The sequence below is a fragment of the Sarcophilus harrisii genome, chromosome 6, assembly GCF_902635505.1.
Source record: "Sarcophilus harrisii chromosome 6, mSarHar1.11, whole genome shotgun sequence".
Taxonomy (NCBI): Eukaryota; Metazoa; Chordata; class Mammalia; order Dasyuromorphia; family Dasyuridae; genus Sarcophilus; species Sarcophilus harrisii.
The window spans coordinates 181,998,559-182,010,657 of NC_045431.1; the positions used below are offsets into that span (position 1 = coordinate 181,998,559).

The 12,099-nt window shown below is 36.3% G+C and overlaps 1 protein-coding gene across 3 annotated transcripts in view; it reads left to right on the top strand.

The window, feature by feature from the left end:
- SORCS2 (sortilin related VPS10 domain containing receptor 2) overlaps positions 1 to 12,099 on the top strand; it is a 1,208,352-nt gene that overhangs the window by 1,118,747 nt on the left and 77,506 nt on the right. The gene's annotated exons all lie outside the window — the stretch shown is intronic.

A 12,099-nucleotide genomic window follows, 5' to 3' on the forward strand; every position in this document is an offset into this window, starting at 1 on the left:
AGAAGTTCCTTCTAATATTGCCATTATCCCGCTCATCCTCCTAAAAACACTCTCTAGTTGGTCTGAGATAGGAAGATGCAAAGAATGTGACAATTTCTGATGTGAATTTACCTACAACCTGCCATAAGACCTCCTATCCTCCTCCTTCCCTCTTTTGCCTTGTTTAATCTTCCTTTGAATCAACTTCTTTGCCCCAAACTTGTTTCCAGTTCCTATAATCTCTTTTCTAAACCCTATGATCTTATCTTCTACCTTAATATCACAGTAATAATAGTATATTTATATTTGATTGGATCTGTGTCCTTGTCAATATAACTATTACCACCATTGGCACAAGCCATCAGTGAAAAGAGCAGAGAGTTTGAAATCTTGGAATGCTGCCTCTGCTTCCCATGTTCATGGTCATGGAGAAGCCATTTCCTGTCGTTGGAACTCAGTGTAACTCCCATGAGCTATTTGGAACAAAATGATCTGTACGGCTCTCCTTCCAAATCCTAAGGTTTCCACACATATCTGTACATTTCTTTTTATCCTTCATAAATCTCCCACAAAGGAGTATTCCAGTGAAAAAGAGGAATTCCTCTGGTTCTTTTCATATTTCATTCGTGCTAGAGCAGCCCTTGATCTGTCCATCTATCATCTCTCGCCATCATGATATGACCAGCTTACTTTTTCTGGTCATATAATCTTTGATGATGATTTGTGTCACTATGATAATTTATGTCATTTCTTTTGTGTCCATCACAATAATGCTCAGCATTTCAAGGATTTTTCATTTCATCAGGGCAAGTATTCCATTTGAGCTCTTCATATGCAGATTAATCAATCTCTTCCCTTTGAACTGCTTAAGTCATGTTTCTGGACCCTCAACTGGAATATAGTTTTCTAGACTGCAGACTTCATAGTTGCCAAAGGGAAATACTTTAATTCTGAAAGAGATTCCCATAATTGTCTTTATATAGATAGGTTCAAATATACCTCTGGCTTATCTATAGTGATCAAAGCAGAACAAAATCTCAGAGAGAAGCTTTTTGCAGTAGTAAAAAGAAATCTGATATAGGTTCAAACCTAACTCTATAACAATTATAAGACTATGAATAATTCATCTTATTTCTCTAAGCCACAATTTTCTCATCTATAAAATGGGTACGATAAAAATGTTATCATCTTTCTCTCAAGAATATTGACAGGAAAGCATATCATAAACCTTAGGGATCAATAAAAATGGAGGGCAACTGAGTGGTATTTTGGATAGAGACATATACTTGAACTCAGAAAGAAGTGAATTAAAATGCTGCTTCAGATATCATGTAATCATGGGCAAGCCATTTCATTTCTATGTATGTCAATTAACTTACCTGTAAAGAGAGGATTAGATGCCATCATTTTTTAAGGCATCTTCTAGCTCTAATTCAATAGTCCTGTGATCCTATATAAGTAATTAGCATCATTAAAAAGCTGTCCAGTACTCAACTAAGTTAATTTTTTTTCATGTATCTTATTCAGCTTTATGATAAAAACACAACCAAGCATTACAACAATCATGACCTTGAAAAGTTGAGTCATAAATTGCCTGAGTAGAGAATAATCATTTTTTTATATAAGTGATTCTTCCAAAAGGCCTGGACAATTTGATCTATTTTGTCACTTTATTCTTTATGCAAAAAAAAAAAAACCATAAATATGACAGGCAGAATTCAACAGCTTCAGGGTTGTGGCAAGGACCATGGCTTTAGAGGAAGCTAATATCAGGAAGGACCAAATTGACTGCTGTTTTTCTTACTCTCTGCCCAGCCATGTAATCCTTGCACACATAAACTCCCACTGACTTCAGCTGGATGTTAACATGCAAACGACTATGGAACATCTGTCCATGAATGCACTCTCATTTAATTTGCAAAATAAAGCCTCCAAAACTGTCTGGGGAGGAGTTTGCAGATAAACCTTTCAAAGCTGACCAGCCAGTTGCCTTCCAACACAGAATGCACAATCATATCGATTTTGTAATTGGAGCCAGAGTGCCTTGAGATCCATGAGTTCTGTGATCTTATCATCAGAATTATATTAGACCAAATCAATTCAGTGCGAGGCTGAGAGTCATGGCAGATGTATCTTAATGATGACAAGGAAATCAGATTCATAACAGAAAAGCTAAAGTTGATCCCTTAGGTTTTGTTACATATATGATGATAGGGACTGGACCTGTGATTGTACTTGTAGAAGGAGCTCCCAGGGGAAGGAGCTCACTGTCAGTAAAGGTCAGCCCCTTCTCTCCAACTTAAGAGTGTCAGGGAGTAGTCTAGAGCAGTCCTCCAAATTCAAATAGAAATGGGGAGGCAGCTAAGTGCTGCAGTAGATAGAGCATCAGTTCTGCAGTCAGGAGGACTCGTATTTGTAAGTTCAAATCCTGCTTCAAGTATTTATTATCAGTATAACCCTTGGCAAGTTATTTACCCCTGTATGCCTCAGTTTCCTCATCTGTAAAATGAACTGGAAAAGGAAATGACAAAATCACTCAGCATCTTGGGGGGGGGAGGGGAGAATGGAGTTACAAAAAATCTAAAATGACTGAACAATGAAGTATTTGAGACAGGTAGCTAGTGCAGTAGATAGCGCAAAGGTCCTAAAATCAGGAGTTTATATCTGTCCTCAGACACTTATGAGTTATGTGATTCTAGATAAATCACTTAACCTCACTTGCCTCAAAAAAAGAAAAGAAAGAGGCCATTAATCCATACATGATGATCCTGCATTGACATATTAACATTATCTGTGTTCTATTGTATTTTTATTCATTTTGTTCAATATTCCCAATTAGGGCAGTTAGGTAGCACATTTAATAGAATGTCAGGTCCAGAGTCAGAAAGTCCCATCTTCCCAAGTTTAAGTCTCAGAATCTTAATCCTGTCTCAATTTACTCATCTGTAAAATGAGCTGGAGAAAAAAAAAACGGCATGCCATCCCATTATCTTTGCTAACAAAACCCCAAATCAGGTCACAAAGACTCAGAACATGAGTGAACATACATTCCCAATTACAGAGGTACACTCTTGACACTCTGGCCTGAAACATGAAGAGTTTAGATGACTTGCCCAAGTTCCCACAGCCAGTATAATTTCAGAAATGGGACTTGAACTCATGTTGTCCCAGCTCTAAAGCTTATTCTCTCCATGACTCTAAGCTTTCTCACTATTTCAGGCTCATATACTCCTATGATGTTGAGTTGATCTCCCATGCTTTCAGGGTCTTGGTTTCCTTGTCTCTAAAATGGGACAAATGATTATGTCTGCTCCACCTCCTTTACCAGGTTCTTGGGTAGATCAAATGAGATAATGAATGTTAAAGTTCTTTGCAGCTGCAAAGGGCATAATGCATTTAATTTATTGTTATTAAAAAGTCAAGATCCTTTAGTTAAATAGACAAACATTTTCCAAAAATTCCACAGGGGAATAAAGGACTAACTATACTCTAAGCTCCCCGCTTTGAGCATTTTCAAAATACAGAGATAATGGCATTTACTAACCTAAGAGGGCTTGGAGGGAGATTCATTATCTAATTAGTTCATGTCTGTAAAGTGCTAATTATCATTCATTATTGAGGTCCTGTGTGTCATATGAGGCTGATCTATAGCACATATTTGCTAGCAACAGATGAATGTTCCTGCATTCCCCACTGTAACAATCACGGGAATGGGAACTTGGTGATATGAACATCAAACTGATGAGTTCTGCTGTCAGCAGCCAGTTATTGTTCAACACTCAGCAGTAGAGAAGCATCATAGTCTCAGGAACAAAACCTTGGTTAGTTATAAACTTGCTGTTTTATCTGGAGCCACCTTATAGATCAATCTTCTCCCCCAGCTAGAAATTGTAAGAAATTGGTGTATACACACCAATTGTATGTATACCAAGATTTTCTGGTGCTTGTGGTTCTGATCAGTCCTTCCCAGCAGTGAAGAAAATTGACTGCAGAGTGGTGATTCTGGGTTTGTATATAGAGCAAAAAGAAATCTCACCTAGGACCCTATGCCCTTGTGTGACTCAGAAATGGTGAGGGGGTCACCATTTAAAAAAAAAAAAGCTGGAGAGATCTCTAGGAGCAAAACAAGTTTATTGTATGTTGTCATGAGGTCAGGCATCCCACCCCTGGAGCAGGCAATTGAAGGGAGGAGGCACCTTTCTGGACAGGTTTGACACTTAAATCCGTAATGCAAATATCCCTCCCACCACTGACCCTTATCCTCATTGGCTGAGGGTCTTACATTCTAAATGAGGGAACTACCCAAGAAATTGAACTTGACCAATAAGTACATAGTTGCCCGTATTTGATTGAAATAGGGAGAAAATGATGTCATGGGAGGATAGTAGGAAAGGGACTTTAGTATGTCCTTGGATCAATTCTCAAAGACCTTCAGGCCTTTTCCATTTCTGAAGTAGATGAAATCTTACTGGATTTTCACCACTGTCCTGAGAGATCTCACCTCATCTCGTTCATCCTGACAAGTTTTTCTTCTGATAGCCATACGAGTTTGTTATTTTGTGTTAATATTTACCCCAGATCTGGGATTCTTCACCTTTTTAGTAATATGGATTCTTTGTTACAGTCTGGTGAAATCTCTATCTCCCTTTATCAAATTAAAAAATTTAATGCATAAAATAATATATATAAAATTTCAAAGGAAACCAATTATATGTCATTATCACAGTATTTTTAAGTTCATACACTCTAAGACTGCTACCTTAGAAGCACATATACTATTATATTTGATAAAACTTTAGATGTTGTTTAATCTAATGTAATGGAATAGACCCTTCTAGTATTGTAGAATATTTTCCATATTCTACATTTCTCACCCTCCCTCTCTCATATGTATACACAACACACACACACACACACACACATATATATATATATCTTAGAAGCTACCTTAAAAACGCATATAATATTATACTTGAAAAAGCTTTAGATGTTTTCTAGTCTAATGTAATGCAATAAGCCCTTCTAGTATTGTAGAATATTTTCCATATGCTATATTTTCACCCTCTGTCTCTCATATATATATATAAACATATATATATGAGACTTAGAAGCACATATGATATATTTGAAATAGCTTTAGATGTTGTCTAGTCTGATATAATGCAATAAATCTTCCTAGTATTGTAGAATATTTTTCATATTTTATATTTCTCATCCTCCCTCTCTCATATATATATATATAATATATATATATGATTTAGAAACTACCTTAGAAGCCCATATATTATATTTGAAAAAGCTTTAGATGTTGTCTAGTCTAATCACAATCTAATGCAATTTGCCCTTCTAGTTTTGTAGAATATTTTCCATATTCCATATTTCTCACTCTCCATCTCTCATATTTATATATAACTATAGTTTTTTGTACAATTTTGCAAAACATTCTTTGTGGTAAGTAGAAATATAGAATAATATCGTACATGTGTACATATAGTATTATTTCTATTTATCACAAATAATATTTTAAGACCTTTTCTTGAAGACTACCAGAAATGAAGAACTTATTACTTCAGGAAGTAGCTCATTCCATTTTTTGAAAACTCTGATTTTCATAAAGTTCTTCCTACAATTTAAAGCAAAAGGAATGTCAAAAGTCATTGGCCAAACTCACACCTGAATGGGAATTCCCTTTGTAACAATCCTGATGCATAGCCATTCAACCCCTGTTTGAGGTCATCTGCCAACTGGGGATCATACAATCTCCTGAGGTAGCTCGTTTTACTTTTAGACAGTTCTTATCATTAGAAAAATTTTCTTTATATCATGTTTAAATTTGCTTCTGCAATATTTACCCCTTATTCCTGGCTCTGTCTTCCAGGGCCAAGGAGAACAAATTAATTCATCTTTACACTTATTGACCTTATGATATTTGAAAGACATGTATCATATTCATGATTTCTCTGTCTTATCTATGGACAAAAAAATACTTGCATCAATATAGGATGGAAACATTGCTATGAATGTGAATATGAAACAAACTGCATATGAAAAAAAGATAAGGGGGGGTTTGGTGGCCATAAATGCAATGTGAGTCAGAAATATGATATGATAGCCCAAAAAGCTTCATAGATCTAAATTGTCTAGTCCATCCCTTTAATTTTTCCTATAAGGAATCTTGAAATTTGGAAAAATTCAATGATTTTTCCATGATCACACAAAAAATTATTGGCAGAGCTCATATCAGGCTCATTACAAGGTAAGTTTCATGACAGCAAGGTCTCTTATTCTTTTAGCTGTATCACCAGCACTTGGCACATAACTTTGAACACATTAAGTGCTTAACAAGTGTTTAATTCGTTAATTCAAACCTAGGATACTTGACTCCTCTTCACTTTCTTTTTTTCTATTGACTATATTAATATAAATAAAATGTCTAGAATGGTGTCTAGAATTCCCTTGCAATTTGTCCTGATCAGACACCATCTAGAGTATTGTGTTTGTTTCTGGGATGCCACATTTAAAGAAGTGCATTGACAAACTAGAAATTAACCTTGAATTGGACAGTGAGTGACTTTCTCTGCTTTTCAGTTTCCTTTCAAGATTCATAACCATCCTAATCACTTCCTATGGATAAACTCCAGTTTATGTAAATGTTAAGTGGTATAACCAGCTCAACCACAAATTCTGCAGTCTAACTTGAGAAAAAGACAATAAAATTGTGGATTCATTTGATCTCTTCCATTAGTTTGGCTTTAGGAGCTGAAGCTGATTGGTTAGTTCTTCTTTAGGAACTGACATTGTATAGCCGTGAGCTACACAAAACAATTGGTCTGTTAATTTTTAGATATGTCTCTTTTTTTAAACATTCAGAACTTTTTGTGATATGGCCTTCATTTTACCTAGCCAATCTTATCTTTCCCTATTCCCCAACATGAATTCTCTGTTCCATCCAATCCTAAAGGGACTAGGATTGAGACAGGAAGAGAGGACATAAAACTAAAATTAGTTAAGACATCATCTCTTGACAGAGGATAATGTACTAGAAGATCCAAGTTCAAATCTTACCTCTAGAACATACTAGTTCTAACACTGAGCATGTTACTTAATTAACCTTTCCTTATATATAAAATGAAGGCTTAGTCTACATGACTTTTAAGATCCCTTACTGTTCAAGCTGTGTTATTAGAGGTAATTAAATTAGGAAAACCTGAGTTCAATCCCACTTCAAAAAGTTTCTAGCTGTGTGACTCTGGGCAATTCACTTTATCTGCTGTCCTCCTCAGTTCCCAGTGAGTATAATACTCCCAATGAATATAATAAGAGTACCAACTTCCTAGAGTGGTTGTGAAGATCAAATGAGATAATATTTGAAAAGTACTGTATAAAGACCAGCTATTATTATTGATATTTTTGTCATCATTTACAACAGCATTTCATAAATTTAGAGCTAAGAGATACCTTAAAAGCCATCTACTCCAGTTCATTTATTTTACAGGTGAGGAAACTAAATGTTTGAGTGATTTGGCTAAGTTGACCAAGATAATAAGTGATGGGCAACATGTGAACCAAGGACTCCAAAGCCAGAGCTCTTTATCATGGTGTCTCTACATAATGATTGGTCAAAGGAACTAAAAATGCAGAAGGGAAGAATTAGAGACGACAGATACTAGCTGTTTTCATTTATCTCAAGGGTTGTCATGTAAAAAATGGGATCTAGTTACTCTATGTGACTCCAGAACCAAGTGGCAAAAGTAATTTTTAGCTAGGAATAAGGGAGAATTATGAATAATTAGAACTCCCCAAAATGGAATTATGAAAGGAAACTAGCATTTATCAGAGTTCCACTATGCATCAGCCACTGCAGTAAATATTTTATAATTAATTGTATTTGGTCCTTGCAACAACTTGCTATTATTATCCCCATTTTATAGGTGAGGAAACTAAGATATGCAGTTAAGTAACTTGCCCAAGGTCACATAGCTAATGAAAGGCTGATACTAGATTTGAATTCAAGTTTTCACAACTCCAGCTTCAGCACTCTATCTACTGTGCCACTTGTCTTCCTCAAATGAAAGAAACTGCTTTAATAAGCAAAAAGCCTCTAGCACCAATTCCATTTTTTGAGATATACCTGCACTATGGTTCTAGGTAGCACAGTGAATAGAGTGTCAGGGCTAGAGTCAGGAATATTCATCTTCCTGAATTCAAATCCAACCTCAGACACTTACTAGTTGACTGTAAGCAAGTCACTTAATGTTTTTTGCCTTGGTTTCCTCATCTATAAAAATTAGCTGGAGAAAGAAATGGAAAACTATTCCAGTGTCCTTTCCAAAAAAAAACTCAACTAGATTTGCAAAGAGTTGGACATGACAAATAGAGTAAATAACATCATTCTATGAATCTAGAACCCTCTTGACTGAGAGAAGACTTAAAATAAACAAAATCCAAATCTGCTGCATCGTGTGGTATGATAGCAAAGAGCTTGGATTCAAATCCCCAGTGTTTAGCATAGTAGCATATATAGTAGGTACTTGATAATTTTTATTGATTGATTGATTGATAATAGATTGATTGAAATCCAAATTTTGATGATTGCTACCTGCATGATCTGGAACAAGTTGTTTAAATTACCAGACTTTAGTTTTCTTGTGCACAAAATGAGGGAATTGGGCTAACCAGCCTCCAAGTAACTTTTGTCTTCTAAATGGATGCTCTTGTGTTTCATCCCATTTCTCTGTAAGAGAAAATTTGATCTTTGACTTAAAGGTGTTGTAACATGAGAGCAAAGCTGTTCCCTTGTAAAGTGAGCACTAATATGTCACTGGGGGCAGAAGGAGCAAAGTTCTACATGTATTCTTTGAGCTTGTTAAAATGAGTTTCTAAAGGTTTCCCCATTTGGATTTAAAACTGGTTTACAGAAAACAAAAAGAACACAAGGGCAGATTAGTCTAGCCTGGTATAGCAGCTGGCATTTGGAATCACTGGGACCATTTTTATTTATTCACTGTGTGTCCTAGACCCTGGCCCTATTCAGCAGCAAAAAGGAGAAACTTAGAAGGTCTTGGACAGCAACGAGGATATTGTGTATCTAAAAGAAAAAAAAAAATGAGCTTGAAGGGTACTTTTCAGACCTGTCAGTGAAGTGTAAATGCATGTTTGAAATGCCTGTCCTTTGAGGGTCTATGGCTTGAACTGTTTATCCAGCACTCTCACAGAGGTATCTGTTTCAGAGGTTCCCTTCATCAGAAGTCCTCATTAAGGGTTGTCAGTGGGAGGCTGCAAAAGCAAAGTAAGGAGGGGATCTGTTTTCCCATTTGAGCTCTTGAATCTTTTGCTCATATTCCCCTGTAATTTAGACAGATAGGGCCAACTTCTGTGTTCACTTAGTTCCTTGTCGCCTTAGGCCAAATTCTGCATGACCTCCTCCAGCCAGGCTCCCCCTGGTTTCAGAATTTGCCTCTGGTTTAAGATATAGTAATTGCCTGCAGGTTTGGACTACTTACTGCTCCTATTAAGTGCACAGTCAGCTCCTCCCAACCTTTCCCAGATCTCCAGAGATCACTGGTCTGGGCTACCTTCTTTGAATATTTCTGTTTGAAGGATCAACATGGAGGAGAGGGAATAGTAGAGCTGTTCTGTTTGGCCTGGAGGCAGAACTAGGCCACACAGAAAAGTTATAGGGAGATGGATTTCTGTTTAATGTTAGGAAAAACTTCCTTGTCTCTAGAACCAATCCTTACAATTAAAGTCACCTGGCTATGGAATAGAGTGCCAAAGGAGGGAATGAATACAATAGAACTGACCAAACATTTATTGAGTACCTACTTTATATGACTGGGCAGCTAAGGAACATTATGGTGGATAAAGCACCAGGGCTTGGAGCCAATATTCATCTTAAGATCAAATGTAGCCCAGATATTTACTAGCTGGGTAACCCTGGCCAAGTCACTGAACCCTATTTGCCTCACTTTCCCCTTTGTAAAATGAGGTGGAGGAGAAAATGGCAAAACACTTCAGTGTCTGCTAAGCAAAATCCAAATTGGGTCATAGAGAAGCAGACACAACTGAAAAATGACTCAACAACAATAACACTACATTATAGTTATCCTTATTGCTTGGGGAGCTGGGGAGTGGGAACAGGAAGGAAGAAAACAAAATTAGAATTAGTTAAAACATAGTCTTTTTAGGATAGATAAGAGTACTAGAAGACACAAAAGCAAATCCTTCTTTTGGCACCTATTACTTTTGATCCTAGGCATATTACTTAACTATTACTCATTTATAAAATGAAGGGAGTGGTTTATATCCCAGCTTCTTAAACTGTGGGCCATGACCCCAGGTGGGGTCTTGTAACTGAATGTGTGTGGGGGGGGATGCTGCAAAATTATGATTCATTTTCACTAAATGCTTGATTTGTATATTTATTTTATATATCTATATAACTAGGGTCACATAAAAATTAATGGGCAAAAAGAGGTCACAAGAGGGAAAAGTTTAAGAAACTTTGGTCTATGTAACTTCTAAGGTCCCTTACAATTCTAGATTTAAGATCCTAAGAAGCCATTCTGTGCCTCAGTTTCCTTTTCTGGAAAAAAAGGAATCGCACTTTTTTACCCATAAGATTTTTTACAGTTCAATTGAGATTATATAGAAAAAGCAGATTATAAACTTTAAATCCTATATAAATATAGCAATTATTATCAGCTATGTTTAATGATTGATTTAATTGAGTTCTATGCATGGATCAACCCACTTTTTTTTTTACCAAATAAAAGGTCTGAATCAATGCATGGTAGGAGTGTTAATAATCTTTTCTCCAATCTGTAGAATAATGAAAAAAATAACACATAACAGAAAGCATGAACAAAGATAAATTATATTGTGGTGAATAAGAGTCTTCTCATTTATGACATTCAGCTCATTGGTCCCTCATTCCTTGGGGTTTACCATATTGGTTTCCAATGGCATTGACACCAAATTGGTCAGATCCTTAGCACAGCTCAGAGTTCAAGAGAGCCACGACTTCAGGTTCTCTCTAATAGTAGGAATTACAGGCCTTTCCATCTAAAGAAATCTTCTCTTTTAAAATGCAACATATTTTTTTTTTATTTAATAGCCTTTTATTTACAGATTATATGCATGGGTAACTTTACAGCATTAACAATTGCCAAACCTCTTGTTCCAATTTTTCACCTCTTACCTCCCACCCACTCCCCCAGATGGCAGGATGACCAGTAGATGTTAAATATATTAAAATATAAATTAGATACACAATAAGTATACATGACCAAAACATTATTTTGCTGTACAAAAAGAATCAGACTCTGAAATATTGTACAATTAGCTTGTGAAGGAAATCAAAAATGCAGGTGTGCATAAATATAGGGATTGGGAATTCAATGTAATGGTTTTTAGTCATCTCCCAGAGTTCTTTCTCTGGGCATAGCTGGTTCAGTTCATTACTGCTCCATTGGAAATGATTTGGTTGATCTCGTTGCTGAGGATGGCCAGGTCCATCAGAACTGGTCATCATATAGTATTGTTGTTGAAGTATATAATGATCTCCTGGTCCTGCTCATTTCACTTAGCATCAGTTCGTATAAGTCTCTCCAGGCCTTTCTGAAATCATCCTATTGGTCATTTTTTACAGAACAGTAATATTCCATAATATTCATATACCACAATTTATTCAGCCATTCTCCAACTGATGGACATCCATTCAGTTTCCAGTTTCTAGCCACTACAAAAAGGGCTGCCACAAACATTCGTGCACATACAGGTCCCTTTCCCTTCTTTATAATCTCTTTGGGATATAATCCCAGTAGTAACACTGCTGGATCAAAGGGTATGCACAGTTTGATAACTTTTTGAGCATAGTTCCAAACTACTCTCCAAAATGGTTGGATTCGTTGACAACTCCACCAACAATGCATCAATGTCCCAGTTTTCCCACATCCCCTCCAACAATCATCATTATTTTTTCCTGTCATCTTAGCCAATCTGACAGGTGTGTAGTGGTATCTTAGAGTTGTCTTAATTTGTAAAATGCAACACATTTAAGGGTCTATTGACCAGGCCCACTTTAGTGTGTATTAGTTTAAAAACATTGCCTACCTGAAG